The following is a 25,615-nucleotide window of genomic DNA, read 5'->3' as shown; positions in this document are numbered from 1 at the left end:
GTGTATATATATATACATATATATATTAGTATATAAATGGCCTCATCATTCTTTTTCATGGTTTCATAATGAACATTTCAGTGCATGCATGCAATATACTGTATTTGACTACATAATTTGGTGTACTATATGAAAGAATGCTGAGTTTTATTTTATTTTTTCTATAGCAGATGATACCTCATTAAATAGCAATGTATATACATCAACTCAAACTTTTCTGATACGTATCTGGAGAATTATAGCAAACCTTCTGGTAGCTAAATATCTGTATAGCATATATTTTTCTTTAAAAATAAAAACATTCCCTAAGTAGAGACCTGAGTTTGACATCTGATGGCTTCCTCTTTTGCTGCTCACTGATATTTTGAAATATGGTCTCTTCTTGAAGCTGCAACTCTCTGTTATGACTAGAGTGGCCTGTCTCTGAGATTCGCCTGTCTCGTTTTGCAGTATCAAATATTCAGCGATGATTTCTTCCTGTAAATGTAAATCATTATCTGATTCACCTTCAATGTATTTGTTTTAATAAGTGGCAAAATTACATGTATACCAATGACTTGTCTTAACACTAATTTTTGTGAGTTACCAGGAAATGCTTGATATGATTGGCTATTTTATACTCTTATGTGCTAGAGTTACATACAAATTTCTCAAGTGAAAGATGATTCAAGTGGAGAAGGTTTAAGAAGCTCTGATTTAGAGAACAGTGGGTGTGTGGGTCGCAATAACAGCACCTACACTACGCCAGACCCTGTGTTTAATTCCCAGAACCTCTCCTCCAAAGTTACATGCTCAGAACTAACACAATGTTGGTTGGGAATATTTTCCATCTACACTTGATTGAATGCTTGGATGTAAAATCACGGATATGGAAGACCAACTGTGTTTCTTCTGAGATTCCCTTGCAAGTGACTGCCTAGCTGACGTGGTGAGGATACATGTAATTCCCTCTGTATTGAAAACTCTTGCCTGATAAACATGGTATGATATGGTTATACAAATGCCTCCCATAGAGGCGATAGTAACCACTGATCTTGTCCATTTCAAGCTTCTTGACATAGAGAAAAAAATACACCATTTCCCACACTTGTCATTAAAAAGGAGAGAGGTGATCTAAATTTACACAATTTATGTTCCAGGGAATATAAACTATTTTCTTTTAATTTTTGGATTGCAATTTTTCTAGTAAATACATTGAGATTGAACTGAAAAGTATTGCTCATAAGAAGTTACTCCTTTAAATCACCAAGAAATCTGTTAGGGTATATATTGTGTGTTTTCAAAAACTCAAGTCCTCTGAGTAAGGCTGGGAACAGATTCTTGTGCCAAGAACTATCTACTTGTCATTGTGGGCTCCCTGCAGCTCCACCCTTCTTCTCTTCAGCATCCTTCTTACAGTCTCAGTTTTACTATAAGGAAAGTAATTATGGCTAGAGTAGAAGAATTCTCCTTCAAAGGCTGATCCACCAACTGGGGACCAGAAGACTGGTGAGAGATAAGTTTTATTTAAAACACCACAACACTCTTTAAAGCAATTCCATACCCAGGATACCAAAGATATTACCAGAAGTGTAACCAGAGAATTTTCACCAAAATTTAATTTTTTTGTAGGGGAAATTAGAAATTAATTTATGGACAACATTAAGAAACATCTAGCAATTTGTAGAGTAGCTTTTGATACAGTATTGTCTAGCTGCTAACCCTCAGCCTGAAAGAGCAGATCCCTGTAAGACAACTTAAAGATGTATTTCACTCTTTGTAAATTGTTCTTCATTAAATATCCACCTTTCAATAATCAAGAAAAACATACTGAAATACTCACAAACATGACTATACTTGTGCAATTGTTCATGTGGGTTTCTTTTGATTGACAAAATAGTCAAGAAAGTGTCAGTGTGTGGGCAGGAATGACCCATGCTGTGCTGACATTAATATAGATGAGATATTGATCGCAGGCACCCTCAAGAAGGATGAAGCTCTTTGTCAACTGTATACTGTGATAGGAATGCACTTTCTCTAGGAAACGACTCTCCAGCATCCATGAAGTCCTCAGAAAGTCCACGAACACAGGACATTTGCCTTCTGGGAGTCATGGAGAGAAGACAAGCGCATGCTTGGAAATCTGGGTTCAAGCCCTGTACGAATTTCAGTGGATAAGTGACTTGGGCAACTGTAGAGATAGAAAATATTAGCTTTCTTGTATGCAGAACATTTTTACACAGTTGTGAATAATTAGGTGCTACGGACCTTTATTCAAGCATGTTGCGTTGCCTAGATTAAGGTCTGCATTTAGCATGTTCTAATTAGATCTACTGCTGTGACTGTATTCATATTATTACTGTTACGACTTCTGGCCACAACACATCATCTCAGTTCTTGTCATTAATCATGAAAAAAGTCCGAAAATTCCTCTGTTTTTAATTGTGTATGTTTATTTTTCTGCAGTTGTGTGTGTGCATACATTAATTATGTATGTCATGTGTGTCCAGGAGTCTGTGGAATTCAGTAGAAGGCATTGAAACTGGAGTTATGAGAAGTTATAAGCTACCTTGTGGGTGCTAGAAATTGAACCTGGGTCTGCTGTGTAGTGTACGTAAACATGTTTTAGTTTTGATCCCAAGTGTAAGATATGAAACAGTCTTGTGTGCGCGTATGCAGTGTTTGTAAGCTGGAAACAGACTTGTAAGAGGACACATGGTGTTTGTCTACTAGAAGAGGAACTGCCTCTTGAGGGGTTATGGTCTTTGCCAACTAAATGGACTCTGAGAGCCCATGTGTGTGTGTGTGTGTGTGTGTGTGTTTGTGTGTGTGTGTACCCCCCAACCCACACACACACACACACACACACACACACACACACACACACACACACACACACACATATGTATGTATGTATATATATGAGCCCAAATCCAGAGGCTTGGTTTTTTTGGTTTTGGCATTGCTTCTCATCATTTGGCTGTTCATTGATCGGCTTCAACATGCTCCTAGAGAAAAACATTCCAGAGAATGCTTACAGGTTCCTGTTTCCAGCTGCTGTGATTGTAGTCACCTTTGCTGAATTGCTGGTTTGCTGTTTAATAGGTCTGCTGGAATCCTGATGATGAAGAATCCAAGGAATTGAGTCTAAAAAGGTCTACTACTCCTCTTCCTATTAACTCCTTTTCTTCCTATCTAGGATAGGCAGGTTGGAAAAGAGATATAGGCATTAAATAACCACAAATAAAGTAAGTTTGAATAAGTTCAAAGCCTACACTTCTGTGAGAGCAATAAGCTCTCTTACCCACTAAGCCATTTCTCCCCACCTCTCCAAATGATTCTGATGTCTGCTAAATATCTACCATTGCCTCCGCTCCTGGAAAATACCCCAGCCATCTTTTATTTCCTCTCTTTTCTACTTTCTTCCCTTGGCTGGAAGTAAGAGCTTGTTTCTGGGCCCATACTGTCTGCAGTGTAGACTTTTACTTCTTTTCTTCTCAGGACACACTTCAGAGTACTGTCTATGTGTATAACTTGACATTTAAACCAGTTGTAGCTTTAAGATGTACATAATTAAAAATCTAATATCAACATGGTAAATACCACATGCTCTTTAGGAGACAGAAATGGACTTTGGCGACAATGGCACCTTGGATTAGTCCTTCACACTGCATAGGAGATACATTGCTTAACATGCTGTGACTTTAGCTCTTCCTTCATGAAGTGGAGTACTACCATCTTCCTTGCTCCTGTGTGTCTTTGTGTAAATGATTCTTGCTACTGAAACTAAAACTCATTATGAAGTTATAAGCTAAAAGCATCGTGATGTCTCCATGGTGATGTGGGTTGTGGATCAGAACCAAAAGCTCCCCTACACTCTCCTTCAGAGTAACTCCCCCAGAGGAGCCTAACAGAGGCCAAGGCTGTAGTAGGCACATGAACACCAGCCTCTTCTCAGAACAAAGCTCCCATTAAGCTGTCTAGGAACCCAGCATTTACACCTTAAGTCCAAACAATGATGTCACCTGCTTCCAAATTTAAAAAGTGCTACCACTGTCAGTGATCTTGGAGGATGGCACAGAGACAGCACTGTCAGGGCCATTCAGTGACACCGTATGGTTATTTTCTATACATGTTTAGGGAGACTGGTGGAAATCAGACTGAACTTGTAGAGTACCCATATGCCTATGTCTATTCACCTCATCATAAACAAACAAGACAATAATACAACAGGTGGCTCCCTCTCACCTGGGGCAGTAGAAAAAATAATGCCCAGAAATACAGCAATTTAATTACCTCTCCTCTCTCTGTCTCTGTCTGTCTGTCTGTCTGTCTGTCTGTCTCTCTCTCTCTCTCTCTCTCTCTCTCTCTCTCTGTGTGTGTGCTGTGTGTGTGTGTGTGTGTGTGTGTGTGTGTGTGTGTGTGTGTGTAAGAGAGGTAGTCCTATAAGGCAGTTGGTTAAGTCTGGGCTGACAAAAGATATTTGGATATTATAAAAGCCCTCCTTTCCTTTTCCTAAGGAGGCAACACATTTAGTTTCCCGGCCAGCCTATGGTAGAGGTTATTGTCATCCCCAATAGTCTCCACTCCCTTTCTGCTGTAGACTCCATATGGCAGAGTTATTTTCCTTTCTCTGTTTCCATGATAAGTGATACATGCTGGGCAGAAGAATTTGATAAGCAGTCCTCCATTCTCTGTCTCTCTGTACCAAACCCCAGAGATCTGAAAGCTCATGCTGCTGTGGAGGAATAATACCCACTACCACAGAAAGGCCAGTTGCCCTGGAGGAACCTGGATACAAAACTTACATTGTAAATAAATAGTAAACCTTTCTTTTCTAAGCCATTGAAATTTGAAGCCTTGCATCATGGTGTAAACTGGGATAATTTGATTATAATTGAATCCCGCTCTACACCTGATCATTAGAATCGAGTTGAATAAAATGGTGTTAAATTCAAGGGATAAACATTATTTTGCCTTTTTTGTGTGTGTATGCATGAGTGTTTGTGTCTTAAGTGTGTGTGCTCATGTGGATATGTGTTTGTGAAAGTATATGTGCATGTGAATCCAAGTACTCGTGGAGGTCAGAGGTCAGTGTTGGACATCTTACTAAATTGTTCTTGACCTGAATATTTTTTTGAGATATGGTCTCTTATAGAATTTGGAACACACTGATTGGCTGGATTCCTAATATACTTTACCTAGGTTCTAGGGATACGAATGCAGAGGCTTATAATTGTGCACAAGGATATTACCAACAAGCAGTCTTTCCAGCTGGGACCTATGTTCTTATAGGGGAAGTTTGGTGTACAAAATATACTAGCATTTGACATGGGTACAAAGCAATGTTTACTTCCAAATCATGTTCCCCAGCCCCATATAACCCTAGAGCAAGCTTCCAAGCAACATGACTGCTTTGAAATGACAATTTGACACTACCAGACTTAATTTAGTTCCTGGCTTTATTTAAAATTTTATTTTCTGTCTACCCAACCCAGTGTGTGTGTGTGTGTGTGTGTGTGTGTGTGTGTGTGTGTGTGTGTAGCCATGGCTGTGTATAAAAGTCAGAAGACAATGCTGTGGGGTATATTCTCTCCTTCCACTGTTACATGGGTTCTAGAGATTGGATTCAGGTCATTAGGCTTATGCAGCAGACACCATTGCCTATTGAACCATCTCATTGGCCCTGGGCCCAGGATCTCGAGCATTACTTTTGTAAGGCTCTGTACACCCTGCAGTGGCGAGTGAAGGGGAAAGATGACACTTTAAAAAATGCACACAAGACAACATAGTGTAACACATCTGACATGCAGTAGATCTCAGGAGCCATGAGAGAATGCATGAAGAACTGTTTATCTAAAGAAACAGGCTTAGAAGACAGGAGGCTGCTACAGTAAGACATGAGCGTCTAGTCTAAGACCCAACAGGATTTACAATTCTTACAGAACGCATGCAACACAATGATGATTGCAGTTACTGAGTATGGTGGTTTGATTACGAATGACCTCCATAGGCTCATAGATATGAATGCTTGGTCCTTAGAGGGTGACTCTACTAGACCAGAATTATGAGGTGTGATTTTACTGGAGGAAGTGTGTCACTGGTGTAGAGCTTTAGGGTTTCAAATGCTCAAACCATATTCGCTCTCTCTCTCTCTCTCTCTCTCTCTCTCTCTCTCTCTCTCTCTCTCTTTCTCTTCCTGCTTACTGCAAATCTGGATATAGAACTCTCAGCTGCCTCTTCAGTATTATGTCTGCCTGCAGACTGCCATGAGGCCTGCCATGACAATAATGGATTAAACCTCTGAAATTGTAAGCCAGCCCAAATTAAATGTTTTCTTTTTTTTTTTTTTTTTTTGAGTTTTTATGTAATTATACTATTTAATGAATTGAAGGCTACAGTAATGGTTAATTAGGGACTCCCTTTATGCTAATAATGCCATTTATTTTATTTTATTAATTTATTCATATTACATCTCAATGGTTATCCCCTCCCTTGTATCCTCCCATTCCTCCCTCCCTCCCATTTTCCCCTTACTCCCCTCCCCTATGACTGTGACTGAGGGGAATGTTTTGTTTATAAGAGTTGCTGTGGTCATGGTGTCTTTTCACAAAAGAACACCAACTAATACACTGAGTCATCACTGGCAAGCCCCCATCCAAACCCCTTGCCTGTCACCACTCATGTAATAGGAGACAAACTCTCTGCTAACACACTGGCCTTCTTTCTTCTCCCCAATGCATGGATAAGACATGGGAGTTCAAACAGATGAGGCAATTTTCAGCAAAACCAATGGTCATCAAGGGTCCATGCTAAGTAAGACAGCAGGATTTAGAAAAAGAATTCCTAGAAGAGACAATGTGCCACACATAAGAAATTGGCCCCTGCCATTCAAAAAGCCAAGAATGTCTAAGAATGACACATCCTGGAAAGTGTCTCTCATTTTCAGACAGGCCCTGACAATAAAATATAAATTTATCAGTCTAAAATAATGACAAAGAATTCACTTACACACTAACTGAATTAGCTAGAAGCTATGGGATGTGTACTGGTTGCCAAGCTGGCCATTGCAAACTACCAGAAACTGAGTGGTTAAACAACAGCAATTTGGTTTTTCCACATTCAAATACTCTTAAGTTTCAGTAGAAGATGTGATCAAAGGGAGAATACCAGTCTTCCTCTTCAACATGCCGATGGTACCTGCTCCCTGTCTTCAAATCCCTTTCCTGGCATCTTCTTCTGGGTCTGATTCTCATCTGCTTAGGGAGAACGCTTATATAGAATCAAGACCCCCCCACCCCAAGGTAGCCTGCTTTAAAGTTACCTTTGACCAAACTCCTTGACCAAACACAGTCACTCTCTGAGATACTGGTGGTTAGTGCATCAACATAGGAACTTGGGGATTGACTTTGTTTAATCCACTATAATTAACAATGGCCAAAACATTTGTCTCCAATGGTTTCCGAGTTTATATATATATATACACACTAAACTGGTAAAATGACTTTGTAGGTGTAATTAAGATAAGAGAGGTAGAAAATGAGTCATCGATTATCTGGGTACACAGAGTATAAACTGTGCCTTTTTGATGGGAAGAACTGGAGTCAGAGCCAGGGAGATGCCAGAAGATGCTAAAGTTCTAACTTTTCAATGACCAAGAACCAAAGGAGAGAAACAGTGTCTAGAAGCAGGAAAAGGCACAGGGTGACTCCTGCTCTAGAGAATCCAGTAGGTGCAAGATAGACTCTGACCTCCAACACTGCAGGGAGATAAGAGCATTTGTAGAAGTTCCAGCCTTTGTCTGAGACGCCACAGGAAGTTCAAACACCAGCCAAAACGTCCAGGCCAGCAGTGAAGCCAAGGACTTTGAAATGTCACAGCTGAAGAAAAAACCGTGAAACAACCAGTTGCCCCTCTGGGTAGCAAGTTGCGTGTAAATAAATTCAGTCAGAAGAGGCACTCCAGAGGCCTCCAGGGAAAGGACACGAAGCCATGGGTGGCAGGAGAGCACCTGGGAAAGGAACACAGGGCTGAACACTGAGAGGAGAGCAAACAGCTCACACACACTGTCAATCCGCAGAGAGAAGAAACCCAATTCTTCCAGAGAAACAAGAAAGTCGCATTGAGTGACTTTCACCCAGACAACAATGATGTTAAGCGCCTGAAACAAAAGCCTTCACCTGTGATAACCTGAAATTTACACCAAGTCTTCACAAGTGACCCGTTGTCTTCTCCCATGTGAGTGCACGGACGTTATGTAGGGACGCGAGACACAGGACAACGAGGCCTTAGGCTGGGCTTTGGTCAACTTCATGATGTAAGAGCGGCATAGGAACACAAGACAGCTGTGCAAAGAGACACAGTAAAGGGCTCTCTGACCTCCCTGCTGGGTTAGGAACACACACCATTCCCCCCCCCCCAACCCCACCCCCGCTGCCCTCGATGCCTTTCATCTTTCTTATCTCCTCCACTCTTCCCGCATCTGCCAGCTCAGCCCCTGAGTTCTGCTTCAGGATTCTCTGGCGAGTGACGCCACGTGTAACCTTCGGAAAGCTAATTAAACTCCATATCTCAATTTCCTTGATTGGCTTAAATAGCAGCTAATTGATCAGAGGTTTTCTGGAGATTAAAGAAAACTACCCATTAGTCACAAGGGAAAAAAAAAAAAAGAAGAAGAAAAGAAAAGAAACCCTGCGATCAGCCCGATGACAGGAGGCTTTTAAATGTATGGCATGACAGGGGCCCCTGACAGTCCTGTCAGGTGCCAAATCCAGCCTATTTCCTCAGCAGACCCCTCGTGTCCTGACTTATCCTGACAGTAAGTAAGAAGCAGGATGAACAGGGAGGGGTCCCTTGAGTGGCATTAAAAGTGCAAGCCCTTTGTTTCTATCAGTCACGGTTCCGCCACTGAGAGTTAAGGAAAACACATTATTTCCTTCGTACAATCTACTGTAGTCGTCATCGTTTTCCTCCTTTTGCTCCTCCTCCACCCCTTTCTGCCTTCTCATGATCCTCTTCCTCCTCCTTTTTTTCCATTATTTGATTTTCTTTTATTACAGCCATTGCAGCACCTGTCATATTTTTAGACACTTTGGAATAAGTGACCTGCCTTACATAATGAAATAGTCCATACAGAAAATGGCCACGATCCCTGATCATGATCAGGGTCTGATGCTGATGGTCAACAGCCACAGGGAAAGGCTTAGCCACAAGTTTCTCAAAGGAGAACTCGAAAGTGGTTTAGCAAAAACATGACAACCAGGCCCAGGGTAAGGAGCTGACATCAAGAGAAATGCAGTAGCTTCAGACTGAATAATCTATGTATCACATCTCTCCCCATCAACTCAAAAGGGGGTTGAGCGCTGGCTAGAGCCAGGGTGCCCTCCGTCCTTCCCTAGCTCTATGTGAGCCATATTGTGTTTGTTTGCTTATCTCTACTAGTGTTAACCTCTTAGAAAGGCCTTGATCTAAGCATCATGATGGTGGTTTTGATTTGTGAGAACTCTGTATGGAAAAAGCTAAATTACCCAAAGTCACATCGCCGATGAGAGGCAGATTTTGAACCTATCTGTTGTAACACTGGAATCTGGCCCTTCCCACAGTGTCACTGGGTGATTTTTAGATGGAGGTTTCCAGAAACATCAGAGAAGAAGGTAACCACCCAGACAAGGAAGTGCTGGAGAAACTCAAGCCCTTCTGACATAGCTACAAAGTTTTTCTCAGAACATCTCGATGACCAAGACACAATCTTTCCATCTTGGGTTGCTCGAAACCTAGACTCAAAGGATTGAGTTCATTCACAAGCAAGTGTGGTCTCAGCTAATGCTGAGGTTTACCACACTCCTAAGCTTGTCTTCCTTACTTCTTAGCTTGATGACGCAAACTGTCTAATGCACAACCAAGCATCTATCAATATTTTACTCAATTAGTGTAACCTAGAGAATTCCATCATACAAAGCGCCAAACACTGCTTCCTTACTGTTGTCAGGTGGTCCTGGCATCCAAGTGCATCATTGGAAAAGGAGGTCACTACTGGAGTGTGAAGACCATAGCCAAGTCACTAAGGCCTGGCAGTGAGTCATGCTAGTCTCCTAAACCAAGCAAGGCTCAGATTTATCTCCTTTATACCAGACCTCCTCCCACACACACACATTACATTGAATCTGTGTGCTCTCCATCCAAATATAAACCAACACTGCCTCTTCAGGTGTGCCAAAACTTCCATGCTTCAAAAACCTAGTACCTCTTTTCCAGAAACCTTTTGCCAGTCTCCCTGTTGTTACTCTTTCATCTTCTGTTAACCAGCCCTAGTTACTAATATGGTATCTGTCTCCCTCTGGCCCTTAATAATAGAGCCATAGTTGGTTTGGAGCCCCAGTATATTTAGACGGGAAAGTATCGCATTTCCTTCTCTCCTTGCTTCTAAACGTAGATGTGTCGTGTTACTCTGTCCATCAGAGACCCATGGGGTGGTCTTCTGCTAAATTCTAGGAAAGCTTTGTTTCTCAGCCCTGGGAATTCTGTTTCTGCCTTTCCTCTTTCTTCCTGACTAGAAGAACCTTTGTCAATGTCAAGGGGATGGGTAGATATTCTGTAACTCCAGAGGGAAGAGGTAGATGTTAAAGATGGAGCTCCGGCAAACAAGCAGAGGAGTCGGGATCCTCCCTGACTCATGAAGCAACTGCACAAGTCCAGAACCACTTAACAAATCGAAGTTTAATTTCACCTCACACTGAAAACTAGACAAGGGGCACAGATACACTGTGACTCCATGGTTTGGAGACCTTAGCATTAACCTTTAAGAAGGCAGCGTATTCTGACAAATTAATTTCCTGTCACACTCATCATTGCAGGTGATACGATTTTAAATTGGCTTGCACGTTACTAAATTAGCTAGTTTTGTTATCTACCCACAGCAATGAGCTACTTTCACCAGATTTCCTTTCTTGTGTTTTTCAATTAGCGTGGGCTGTGAGAAAGGATCTTGGGGGGTGGGGGGGGGGGGGGACTCTAGAGCTTAGAAGAAAAGCAGTTGTACAGCTCATAGTTTTATAACTGATCTGATGACTCTCTTAATTGACATAAGCAGCAGCTGGGTCTGTAATTTCTGCACTTCCTGTGGCTCCCTCCTCTGATTTATCTGACTCTGGCTCAGAAGTACATCTAGCACTGTCATGCATTCTTCCAGTTTCTGCAAAAATGTCCTTCCTACCACCTTCAAGGCCATAAGAATAGAAATGGGGCTCAGCGTATGCTACAGGGGTCTCATGTCATGTGTTTGGATTCCAGCTCGCTCATGTCCCCACCCCTCTCCCTTTCTCAATGGCCCTCTGTGGACATCAAGACAGAGGACAGCCTTACCTACTCTTCTCAAACACGAGCTCGGCGATATGATGATTCCACAATCACAGGCCAGTTGCCTGTAACACAGGCTGATAGATCTGTTTATCCGTTTATATACCCTTCTACCCTACAGCTTCCTCATGATTGATCCCAGACTGATGCTGTCATTATGTGGCCATGATTTAAATGAATATAGTTCATTTATTAAAATGCCTGCTATACTATAGACAATTTTCTAAATGCATTGTACTTCCAAGAACATTCATGATTGTTCTTGGAAGTCACACACTGTTGTTTTGTTTTGTTTTGTTTTTTCATTTCAATGACAAAGAGAAGGAAGGTACAGGAAGGTTACATAACTTACTAAGCTATGTAGTTGGCAGGAAGCAGGGCTGAACTCAAATATGGAAGGATGTATTGCAGAGATTACATGTTATTTTCGAGAATCAAGCTTACATGACATGAACTGCTGTGGCTCATCGTTCCACAGGAGCCTTGACTTGTAAGCTAGTCAGAAACCAAGCCAAACCAAACCAAAGCAAAACATAGTTCCCATAGGTGGTCCAGCATATATACAAAAGAAGAGAAGGCAAACCTAACTAACATTTAATGAAATGTATATAGGGTCTTTTCATTTAACTGACTGTCTGAGTTTTGAGACTTAGTCTCATACATTATAACTGCCGGTCCTTGAACTTACTATGCAGCTAAGGAAGACCTTGAATTTCGAGTGCTAGCCCTGCAACCTCCTAACACAATAGCAAGGCAAGTTGAGTCCACTCCTCCTAATTTAAACTGAGCTCTTTAAAAAAGCCAGGCACTTACCTCATACTTTGTCAGAATGTGCTTTCGCACATACCTCATACCTTGGTTGGTGAGCTTTTAAATAGGCCAGCATGTTCCTGCTCTTTTATTTACATGTCTCATGTAAGGTACCACTAATAGCTTAAGGTAAAGGCAAAACTGGACACCAGCCCATGGGAAAGTAGCCACGGTGAAGCTGCTCACTTCCTGAACTCTGCCTCAGTGACTTACAGAATCCAGCGCTGTACTTGAATGGAGAGAACGGATTAGTGCAGTTTCGTAATTACTTGTTTTTCAGAGCAGCCCTCACTTTAAGGACATTTTGAAGGATTTTTAGCATCATCCCTTTGATCAGCTTTCTGTTTTCTTGCAAAGCATGCATGTCCTGGTGACAGAGCAGGGACGTAGAGCTATTGACCAGAAGTCAGGCCTACAGAGTCCTCCTCCGTCTTTCATCTCTGATTCCCAGAGTGACCTTGGGCAAATCCCTTAAATGATCTGGGCTTTCCGTCCTGCCCTTGGTTAAGCACAGACCTTCAGCCTGTGTTACAGCAGGATGAAGGAAGGGCAGATAAGGCTGGAACAAAGACAGGTTCGGCTAGGAAAAAAAGACCTGAGGGGAAAAAATTACCATGTTCACTCTAAATGTAATTTACTGTGAAGACTGAGAAAACTGGGGGAAGGCTCACCTGACTCTGTGCACAAAGGTGCAAGATGGGAGAGTCCTGACCCAACCTAGAAATTTTCTGACTCTTAGATTTAGGTTTTAGCTACAATGTGATTAATATGTGTTTTTATTCCGCTGATATAAAACTCAATCACAAAAGCCAGAGAATGGGTGGAAACGTCTCCTTCCTTACTAGGGAGTTAAGACTTATGGAGATATGTTTAGACTTTGAGACTTGAGCTCCACAAAGCTGACTTGGGATACACACTAGAGATGTCTCTTTCCTGTGCCTCTGTATGTATTTGCATATTGAGATTACGTCACCTGGCTGGGAGAGGCTCAGAGTCTGGATACTCAGAGTGGACCTGCAGTATTACCATCACCTGGGAGCTAGACAAACATGCAGGAACAACTGCTAGAGTGCTAACGTATCTTTCAGGTGATCTGACCATTGGTTGAAAACCTAGATTTAAAGTAAAAAAAAAAAAAAAATTAAGTCCGTTGTACAGTTTTCCAACTTATTGTAAGAACTTTGTTCATTATGAGGATTAGAGAGTTCGGCACACATGATTTCTTGTATAGTGCATTTCTCAATGTAACCAATCTGTCATTCTTGTTATTATCACTATATAATTTCTGTCTTATGAAAGACTAATATTTTCTCACAGATGTAGATACATAAATCTATCAGTCTGCTATATGGACTGCAATGTAAGCCATTTCCTTCTAGATTCTTCCAACATAAGGCTGGGAGTTTTCTGCCAACAAAGAATGCACAGAAATACTGCCTATTGGTTAGAGATATAAATGAAGATAATGAAAATATTCAGTTATTGTAGAAAACGCTTTGTCTTTATTTTCTTTCTACCTTGTTTTGTTTTGTTTCTGGTTTTTCCAAGACAAGGTTCCTCTGTGTAGCCTTGGCTGTCCTGACTCCCATTGTAGTCCAGGCTGTCCTCGAACTCACAGTGATCCACCTGCCTCTGCTTCCCTGAGTGCTGGGATTGAAGGTGTGCACCTCCACATCTGGCTGGCTTTATGTTCCTTGTTCTCTACTTGAAGTTCTGACTCTAGCTCAGAAAGCACTTAAGTATTATGACTCACAGATCCTCAAACAGAGCTTCTAAACAAATCTCGAGGCAGAACAAGAAATAGAAGTTCGTAAGATTATTAATCCAGGTGAATTTAGACCCAAAGTATAAACTGAAGACCAGAAACATTGAAACAGATAAGCACTGAGCAGAGAAAAGATGACATGTGATCCCTGATTTACCAAGTAGACAACAACAACAAAAAAAAAAAGTGTCTGGCAGGGACCAGTTGGGAAGAAATTGTGAAAGAATGTATCTTTTAAGTTGTTTTCTTCCCAGCTCAGCCCCCTTTTAGCCTTTATCTATCACCTGTCATCCTCAGCAGTTCTAAACTGTGGATTTCCCCTGGCTACACCTCCAAGCTTCATGCCCTTTCCCACAACTCTTTGCTTTGGTGATTTCCATGGTGAATTTTCTTTAATTACAGAGAATCGTGGTTAGTGTTAACTGCTAACTTGACACAACCTCCCAATGTTACCTGAGAAAAGGTGTCTCAATTGAGGGATTTCCCAGGTCATACTGGTCTGTTGGAATGTCTGTAAGGGTGTGAATTGATGGTAATTGATGTAAGAGAGTCCAGTCCACCATGGATGACATCATTCCCTAAATAAGTAGCCCTGAGCTCTATAAGAAAGCTAGTTGAACATAAGCTAGTGAATAAGTTAGCAACACATATCCCTCCACGTTTTCTACTTCAAGTTCCTTCCCCAATTTCCAGAAATACTGACCTGAAAGTGCAAGCCAAATACATCTTTTCCTCTTTCAAGTTATTTGAGTCACAGTGTTTATCAATGGAATGCGGATCAAATTACACACCACTACAGAAAGTCTCTAAAATTTGCTTTTTAAGACTAAAGGCTTTCCTGAATCCCAGGCTCCTGTATACAGTTGCTTTCCTGATGTTTCAACATATGCATGTACAAAGGGACTTCACATGTGTTTCCACATGCCAGTCTTGACCCTAAAATAACCCACATTGCTCTTGGATCCTTATCTCAGAAAATGATGCCAGAATCAATGCAGCTATGTGGGTCCCAAACTGGAAGCAGAACTAGACTCGTTTTTTTTTTTCCTTTTTCTTTCATTTTAATCTGTTCATCAGCTAATCTTATGGGTTCTTCTTCCAAAACACAACTCCAATACTGACTTTATACATAACCCCTCCTCCTAAAAGCTAAATATTAGCATGGCTCAGGTACATCAGTTTGGCTTGAAACCTTGTCATCACATAGTAGCCCCTACAGCTTTCTCTCTACACCAAAGCTAGAAAGGGATGGTTTTGTTAGCAAACAATGCAGAGATCCTTCTTTTTTTTTTTTTTTTTTTTTTTTTTTTTTTTTTTTTTTTTTTTTGTGCAATTCTGCAACTTTATTTGACACTCAGTAGGCTAATTCTCATCCACATTGACATAGATCTTTGAATATGGAAACAGGCAGTTAAGCCCATTGCATAGAGCTTGTTTGGTGAATCCTTGTCTTCATTACGTTTTCTGGACAAACGTACTAGGATGCGGTATGGAACACCCCTTATCCCTTTGGCCCAGACAGCTTTATTGAGCCTGGTATCTATGTGCACATCTGGAGCCCACATGTCTTTCATGGCCAATTTCTGAATTTCTTTGAGTGCTCAAGGAGCATGGTTCTTTCTGCTCATTCCATGGATGTGAACGTTGATGATGTATTCTTGGGTCCTGTCAGAATGGCCTTTCTTCTTCTAGCCTCCCTTCTTTTCAGGAGCCATTCTGCTGGGCCAAAGTTGGAAAGGCCCTTCATTACTTCTTAACGGTATCATGCTCTTACGTTGTCCTCCAAGGCTCTCTGTGACATGACCCTGGTGTATCTCATCACCTTCATCTTAGATGATTATTCCCTTGACCACCCTAACTTATCTTACCTTTGAAAAGTTGCATACCAGAAAAGGTTACGGGAAACATTTTGTATCAGCTGGGAATCTTTTTGGAGTACTTCCCCTTAGATTCTCACACAGCCACCTTCTCCTCATCCCAGCAGCACAAATGTCACTCAATCCTCCTCCCTCCAGCTAAGCAACAGCCTCAGTACCTTCATACACATGAAAGTCAGTTCTCTTTTCTAATGGGCCTTATTAAGATCTACCATTTTTCTCATAACTTTTTGACTACATGTTAATTTCTGTCTTATCTAGAATGTTAACTATTTGAGGATAACCGGCATGTTTCTTCTATTTGTATCATATTTATAACGCTGTCATCAATCATGTGATACAGTCATTTGCCCATGACCAGGGGACATGTTCTAAGACTGAGTAGATGCCTGAAACTGCAAGAAGCTCCTATATAAATGATGATTTTTCCTCTACATGTACACCTCTTCATGGGAATGCATTGTATAACTGTGTGCCTTATACTCCAGTGGACTCAGCTTCTACTGTGGTCCACTCTTAGCTTCTCAAATCAGAGTATTGTCCACAGTTTCTTATGCTATGTGCATGGTTTGTTCGTGGTTGGCAGAGTTTGACCTGTGGATCTCCTTTGGCACTTATAGGCTCAGTCTATTGTGTTTGTCTTTCTTAGATCTGAAAATAGCAACCTGCATGGTTAACTTCAGATGTTTGATGGTGACAGAGAAGCTCAGTACTTTCTTGAATTTAAGCTAAATATCCCATGAGTGGTTGAAATATGAATTCCATGCTTTTGTGTACAAACCCCAAATGTAAAGCATTCCTTTAAGACATTGTATTTTAGGGAAAAATTGTTTTCACAAAAGAGTGCTGCATCTAAATGTAGATTTTTAAGCAGTGTTATGTATCATCAAGTCAGAAACTATGTGCTTCATAATGTTCATGTTTAAGAATTTTGTCTGTTCCATGACACTAGAAAATCCAGATAATCAGAGGGAAAATTGTTCTTTTATAATAAAGCAATGCACAAAAACATTAAAATCAAACATTCTAATTCTCTCAGAATCAGTAAATAGAAACTACTATGCAACACAGTCTACAATGTGAAAATCTGGGAACTGAATAAAAGCATCCTAAAGGCAAGTGCGCTTTCTATTACCTCTGGTTTACTCTATAGTTATAGAGCATGCCTTGGAGCATAATAAGTATTTAGTAATCTTGCTGACTCAACAAAGGTGGAACCCTTTATAAATAGTCCATGTAAGGAGGCTCACCTCACAACTGCTTATTATTTCAGTTCCAGGGAATGTCACACATCTGGCCTCCACTAGTCACTCAGTACACACACACACACACACACACACACACACACACACACACACACACTTGAACAAAAAACAAATAAAAATTATTTTAAAATGTTATGTTGCTGTCAAAATTGTGCCATTTACTTTATAATAACCTATGTGTCCAAATACTGTACCAGTGACTTGTGCTAAAGAAAGCAATCAGCATTGGTGGCGCACAGAGCCCTCAGGAGGAGATCTGTTGACCTTGCCTATAGAAGCGATCTTCTACAATATGACCAAGACAAATCAGAACTACACAAAGTTTCATACAACCAAGAGGGGACAGCACCATGAAGCCACAGCAGCTAAGTTGTTTTTTTGTATCATTGGTGAGACTGGCCCTCTACTGCCTTGTCTATATTCTTAAGATAATGTGATCCTCAGGACATATATTCAAAATATGTTTGACAACTTTAGAATTAATGCAGCCTAGGAGGCTGTGCTATTTCCTTGCTGTTACAAGTTCACCAAGTCTGGGTTTTTTACTCAAATCTACTTTACATCCTGGATCTCCATCTTGGACCTCTCCATTTAGAATCATCAAACACCTAAGTTAGCTCAATGCAATCACTGACATAGCTGGTCATCATGCCTCCAGTGGCCTTTGGTTAAGACTCTGTGGAATCTCTGTCATAACATATGTTCCCTCCATCTCACTTCTGCCATAATCTGGTGTGCAAGGAATCACATGCTCATGGAGATGGTCAAGTGGTGAGTGACCACTCAACTTTTCTTAAAAGGTACTGAGTTGTATCCATTCTTATAGGGTCAGACTACCTTGAAATGAACAAATCACATCTACTTGCTAAGCTGAGAGTAAATATGTGAAGTAGGGGATCCTTAAAATACGATGAGGACAAAACAAACATTGGTACCAACGAGCACAGCAAACACTAGATGAAATATAGCTTTACAGCCTCTGTTATAAAAGTAGTTGCATGTGTATTCCATAAACAAATCCTTTCTGAGTATGTACCATTAAAGACACTGGGATTCTCTATATACCAGCCTTGCATTTTAACATTCTTACCTATGAACCGTTTTTTTTTTTTTTTTTTTTTTTTACTCTCCTGCCTGATAGTGCATGATTGACTATCATTCAAAGAGAGACAAACTTCAAAGAATCAACCCCCGAGTTCAGAAAATCTTAGTTGCTATCCCCCCTTTAAGCCTAGCACCATGACATATCCATAAGGACTGGGATATTTGCTCTTCCTTTCATTCAGCAAACTCATGCAGTAGGCACACCATAAGCCAGACACATCTAGATCTGTAAATGCAGCATAAACCCAAACAGGAATCTTGCCCATAGTGTTGCGTGTGTTTTAAGGAGAGATGTCAGGCGCAAACATAGTTAAGGCAGAGTGCAACAAGCAAGGCCATGAAAACAAGGTGAGAGAGTGAACAGCAAAGGAGGAGGGAGGGTTTGTTTGCTCAAATAAAATGTGTAGAGATGCCTTCCAACAGAGGGTGGCGTTGGAATAGACAAGAAAGCTGGAGAAAGCACAAATTCTTTAGAAACCCAGAAACCAAGTTTAAGTAGGGTTCTTGAGGTTACTGTGCAAGAGCTTCATAGTGATTGATGGAGTTTTAAAAGAAAGGGACATAGCAAGAGGAGCCGAGGATGAGGGTAGCAGGTCTGTGGGCCATGGCAAAGATGATGAGATTCACTGGATGCTCTTCCCCGTTTGATGGAATCTGCTGGCATATCCTCTGCATGGTGATTCATAGTGATTGTTAAGCAAGGGCTACAGGCCTGAGAAACAATGCATATCCTGCTTAGAGCAACTTGAAGCAATAGCTACAATGAAAGATGACTGCACTGAGACAAGAGCTGCACAGCCAGAGTGTCTAGAGCTGAGGTACTACTCCAAGACGTCTTTTCCAGGTACAGAACATGAGGTTCCAGCCTCCAGACCCACACAAGGCTCAAGGAACTGTTATGTGTGAGGTATGTCCCAAGGAGTAAAGTTGATTTTTCTTTCTTTCTTTCTTTCTTTCTTTCTTTCTTTCTTTCTTTCTTTCTTTCTTTGTTTTGTTTTATTGTTTCTGTTTTATCTGGGATGTTTTTTGGTTTGGATTGGTTTGGTTTGGTTTTTTGGTGGTGTTTTTGTTTTTTAATTTTTGGTTTTGGGGGTCTTTTTTTGTTTTGGGTTTTTTTTTTGTTATTGTTGTTGTTTTTGGTGATTTCATTCTAACAGGGTACCTTGAGAGAGGAAAGCAAAGGTGATGAAATTCACTCAGCTAAGGCTTTCATAAACATGATCTGTTAAGTCTCCCAGGAGCCTTGTTGGAGAGACCACGATTTGCACTTCCCAAATAGAAAACTCGTCTATAATGAGGAAATATTTTGCCCACGATCGTGGTTTCCCCAGACAGGGAACCAGCTTCGACATATATAGCCCCAAATGACTTGGAAGACCTGAATATTTCCAATTTGCCCTCCTTTCAAAAGAGTGCTTTAATGCCAGGAACAATCGCTCAAAACTGTCCAGCCATTTACAGTTTACCCAGCTCTTTCACACTCGTTATCTTGTGCCTCCTGTGAGCTGGTTCATACCCTCCCCACCTTTTATTTTCACAGGCCTGGCAGGTACAGGATGTGATAAATAACCTGAACAGGGAAGCATTTAGCCTCAGCTAACTATTATCCGCAGCATCTGTGACGAATGATGTAACATAACCCCGAGAAGCTCAATGAGATGACTAATTCGTGGTTAAAGATGGATGGAAATTTACTCTGTAAAAAGTTATGTGGAAGTAACTCAATTCAATTGGACGGAGAAAGAGAAAGGAAAAAAGCCAACAAAAACACACATGTAATGATTGACTCCTTCTTGCAGAGCGAGACAATAAAGATAAGAATTACAACCTCAGGAGCAGTTAGAGAAAGATCGGGTTTCACGGTTGCATACTGGATGCAGAAAATGGGTTGGAACAGGAAATGTAAATAGTAACGTTGTGGGGCCTCAACAAAGCCTGTGTTTCAGACAGCAAAGGATCGCTCAGCTGTTCAATTCAGTTGCCTGCTACCTGGTGAGAAAAGTAAATCATTAACAAGACTTCTCATTTGATATCCGCTGGAGCAGTCTTGGAGGACAAAGGAAAAATGTACAGAGTACCAGAAGATGTTAGCTTCGGAGTCCTGCTGGCTTTGGCCAACTGGCTCCATTCTAGGTGACAGAACTTCTTTGAAACTCAAATTATTAGTTTTTATATGAAGTTTAAGGCTAATAATACTAACTTCATTGTATCATGACTTCCTTTCCCCACATCCTCTGAAATGCTCATGATTTTCCTTGGCACACAATAGATATTTACTATTACTGCTGTCCTCCAGGGAATCCAAGAAAAGCCAAATGGAGTCTTCCCTGAGTTCCACACTTCTCCCAAAGAAAATCAAAACATTTCTGTGTCATTTCACAGGGAAAGAATAAAGTCACTGCCTTATTTGTGCCAAATTTGTAAGTGTATAGTTCCAGGATCCAATGCTCAGTCACATGCTCACTTCCTGCCTACTTGCTATCACTTAAATGTAGTTTCCTGCATCTATTTCCAGGATGCCCCTTGCCTGGGTGGGGCTGGACTAAGGGACCTGAAAAGCCACTGAGTGCAAGACAAGGATGAAATTCATACATATGAAAGGGAGAAATCTCGCCCGTGGTGAGGGAATCTATGAAGCAGGAGCTGCCTTTTTTCCTGTATTTCCTGCCGGCTCTACAAATACTGAGTGTGCAAGGAGCTGTCTCTCTCCAAGCTCAACCTGCAGCCTTTGCAACAGGCTTCTTCCCTCTCCTTTCCTCTGCTTGCTTTTTGGAGTAAGGAGCAGCAGCTGTGCTCCGGCCTTCTGTTCACCGCTGCTAGGAGCAGCAGCTGTGCTCCGGCCTTCTGGTCACCACTGCCTGCAAGCTCCCAGGGACTCTGGGTTTACTTTCCCTCCCTAATTTTTTCTGGCTTTACTCTGCTCCCCATCTTTTGAACACATAAAACTCTTACCTATTTTAGGGCACCTTGTCACTTCTTCCAGGTCATTTCCCGCAAACTACCCCACAACATTACCAGCCAGAGGATCGTCTGCGAGCGCCTCCTTCTCAATAATGTGCCCCCACAGAAGTTTTTCCTTGGTGTACCCCTACCGCAGAACTTCAACACACTTTGCAGATCCCATCTACACTGCTATCTATTTATGAGCTTTTTTTTCTTTTTACACAAGTAACTCTTTTATAACAACTATAAATTATTTAACAGACCGTTTCAACGGAAAGGCATTTTATCTTTAACAGTTCACTTAACCATTAGCAAAATACCACATCAAAAATCTATTAAGGCACTAAAATAAATACAAAATATTATATTGTCAATGTATGGAAATCTGAAGTGTATTGAATGAGTTGTGAAGCAAAACTTAAAGTAAGTAAACATCTCAGGACTGGGGTGCAGTTTGACCTAAGTCATTGTTATAGAATTGTCGTCAGTCAGTTGTCTTACCTTACAGATGAGATTAACACATATCTGATTGTAGACATCCTAAGTTGCTAGCTAGATTACTATGCACTATGAGCTTTGCTCCCTCCTTTACTGGCAGATAAACTAAGAGGGTGTGTTTGTGTCCCAGGCTACTTTAACCACTGTCGGTTGGCTTGGCAGCCTGAAATGATACAGCTGTCTCATTGAAGTTCTGAGGGCCCAAATCTGCAATCATGGGCAAACAAGCTGGTTCCTTATGGGGATATCTGGGACAGTTCATCCCATGCCTCTCTCCAGGCTTCTGGTTGTTCCTGATAGTCCTTGATATTCTTGGCTTCTAGACCCATCCTGACAATTCCTGTTCTCATTATCATATGGCTTTTGCTCAGACCTCCCCCTCTTTTTAAAATAATGTCACATAAAATCCATCTTACATTGATGATATCGTTCTGACATATTTGAGTAAATTTTATTGCCAGGACACCTATTCCTGAATAAGCTAATAATCACAGTTACCAGGGTTTGCATTTAAGTGTAATCCTTAGAGATGTGTGCATTACAGCCCGCTAGAGATAGCAAATAATTTTTATCCTGGGATCATGCAAATCCTCACGGTGTTTGCGTCCTAAGACATTTTCATTAGAGTGAACAAACTCCATCCTTCTTTGCTAGGAGGGCCTTCCCACCCCGAGAGCTGAAGTTTCCAAAGGCATGAGCGCCCAAAGCTCCATAATCAAAGCTCCATAGTAACTAACTCATGGAAAGAGCGCCCCAACTGCTGTGAGCTGTCCTCATACAGATGTCACCTGTGTATTCAGAGAGGCAGCATAGGAAACGCTTATGCTGTTATCTGTGGTGCCACACGTCGGGGCACTTTCCGGCTGCTCAGATAGCCCAGGACAGGGAAATTAGATGTAGTGGATTCATGACTGCAAAGGTCTTTTCCATACACACCATGAATTCTTCTTTGAACTTTATTTCTCTACAGAAATTTCTTTCTGTCTCTCTTTTTCACTATTTTTTCTCAACCATGGGATCTACCCCACATCAAAATAATTTCTCAGTACTGACTTTCCATAAGGTCCAACCTACTTTCTTGCCTGAAGACACACATTTGCCTTTAGGAGACTTAGCACAACAGTAAGCCATGCTTTGTATTGACTGTATAGTGCATTAAGCTCATGAACAATTTCTGCACTCCAAGAGGACAGGCTCCGTGCCTAAGAGTGAGATGAAACTCATATACAAGTGTTACTTCAAACATGTTGGTTTTAGATGTTGAGTTGACATAGCGTAGAATCACCTGGGAGAGACCAGTTTGGCCTGTGGGCATATCTTCAAAGGATAGCCTTGATTATGTTAATTGAGGTGACAAAATTTAGTCTAAAAGTGGGCATCACCACTCCAGGGGTAGGGATCCTAGGCTGTATAAGAGAAAGTGAGCTAAACATTCATGCCTGAATTCACATTTTTCTCTTGACAGAGAGTGTGACAAGTTTCTTCAGGTTCCTGCCTTGAAACGCAAACATTGATGGACTGTAATGAGGAATTGTACCCATTCTTAGCCTCTCTTCCTTAGCATTACCAAGGAATTTTATGTCGGCAATGGAAATGAAACCAAAAGAGCGATTTTAGTTTCTTTTTTTTTAACTGAGTATATACAACTCATAATATTTTTATTATAATTTATTCACATTATATCCCAGTTGATATCCTCTCATCTTCTCATCCACACCCTCCCTCCCTCTTCCTCTCTGTTTCCCTCCCATAGTCCTCTGACATGGGGCCCATCCTTCACCACCATCTGACTACAGCCTATCAGGTTTTATCAGGATAGCCTGTGTCACCTTCCTCTGTGTGCCCACAAGGCTACCCCGCCAAGAAGAAGTGTTCCACTCACTGGCATCATTATTCATGTCTGAGGTAGTTCCCGCCCTGCCCCCAACCATGGAGAATGAGCTATGTCTGAACAGGGGCTCTACCATCTCTCCATGCATTGTCCTTGCTTGGCGCATCAATTTGTGCAGACACCACAACCCCACCCTCACCCCCATGTCCAGATCTGATGGCCTTGATGGTCTCCATGTGGAGCTCCAGACTCCTCCCAGTTCTTCCATACTTCCACAATTCCCTACAAATTTCAGCTGTTTGCTCAGAGTTCAGCTTCAAGTCTCATCTCTGGCCTGATCCCAAGCTGGGTGGAGTCTCTCAGAGGACTTATCAGTTGGGTTAATATCCACTCTAAAGTGAGTATGTACTATGCGGGTCTTTCTGGGTCTGGATTATCTCACTCAGGATAATCATTTCTAGTTCCATCCATTTGCCTGCAAATTTCAAGATTTCCTTATTTTTATTTATTTTTTAAATATTTTATTAATTTATTCATATTACATCTCAATTGTTATCCCATCCCTTGTATCATCCCATTCCTCCCTCCCACTTCCCCCCTACTCCCCTCCCCTATGACTGTGACTGAGGGGGACCTCCTCCCCCTGTATATGCTCATAGGGTATCGAGTCTCTTCTTGGTGACATGTTATCCTTCCTCTGAGTGCCACCAGATTTCCTTGTTTTTAAAACCTGAGTAGTATTCCATGGTGTAAATGTACCACAGTTTCTTCATCCATTCTTTGGTTGAGGGACATCTAGGTTGTTTCCAGATTCTGGCTATTACAAATAAAGCTGCTCTGAACATACTTGAGCAAATGTCCTTGATGTATGGTTGAGTATCTTTCAAGTATGTGCCCAGGAATGATAAAGCTAGGTCTTGAGTTAGCACTATTCCCAATTATCTGAGAAAGTGCCAGATTGATTTCCAAAGTGGTTGTACAAGTTTGCATTCCCACCAGAAAGTTCCCCTTTCTCCACATCCTCACTAGCATGTGCTATTACTTGAGTTTTTTGTCTTAGCCTTTCTGATGGGTGTAAGATGAAATTTCAGAGTCATTTTGATTTGCATTTTCCTGATAACTAAAGACATTGAGCATTTCTTTTAAGTGTTTCTTGGCCATTTGATATTCCCCTGTTGAAAATTCTCTGTTTAGCTCTGTACCCATTTTCCTTTTTTATTGATATTTTTTAAATTTACACATACATTTATAATATTATACATATATAAAGTAAATTACATGGAACAAGAAGAACCACCAATTAGGAATTATATTAATGTTACATTCATGGTGTTTTGGCTATTTGTATTTGGCAACCTCGAAGAAAACATTTTCCTATCTTGGTAAGTCTAAAATTCTGAATGTAAATAAATATATGCATCTTATCTCACCTCTAGCAACTTAAAACATCTACCTAGACCTAAAAACATCTTAACACCTAAACAACTAAGCTTAATTGTGAAACTAAACTAGTTGATCTTCAACCCTATCAGAGCCTTCAGAAGGAATAAAATTAATTACCTGAGTAAACAGGAGGTGCAGATTAGCAGCTTCCAAGTTGAAAAAAAAAAATCACAAAAACAGTTTGCTGACTGAACAGTCACCCATATAATGTTGGAGCATCATCATTAGCCTTCTGGCCCAGTGTATCTGACAGACATATTTGTGAGGCAGGAACTATTGAGGACTTGCTTACACTGTCTTAGCAGAGTTTGGCCATTGGTTCTACCTGCATCCAATCTTGCCTATTTTTAGGAAGAATTTTGTCAGGAGTCAAAATAAGGACATTTTGCCCAGTGGTTGGTTTGCCACATTTGAAGCCATATCCATAAGCTGGTTCTATGATTTTCATCATTTTCTTTGAGGTAGACTGGGTGTTGCCAGGAGTTAACTTGTCTTATTGTCAAAGAATCCTTAAAACAATAAAAACATCTTTAAATGCCATATTCTGTAGGACTCTGATGTTTTTGAAGACCTTTTCTAACTATTTTACCTTATCTGTCTATAGAATCATACCTGTTACCCCTAGGATGTATGTTCTTGTAATATAAATAGAACTAGTAATTGACATAAACATTATTTGATCAACTAACAATTAACTTGTATAATTTATTTAACCTAACCAACCTGCAATAGCACTTTCAAAGTA

This window comes from Acomys russatus, chromosome 22 (genome assembly GCF_903995435.1).
Source record: "Acomys russatus chromosome 22, mAcoRus1.1, whole genome shotgun sequence".
NCBI lineage: Eukaryota > Metazoa > Chordata > Mammalia > Rodentia > Muridae > Acomys > Acomys russatus.
This window is presented reverse-complemented; position numbering follows the sequence as displayed.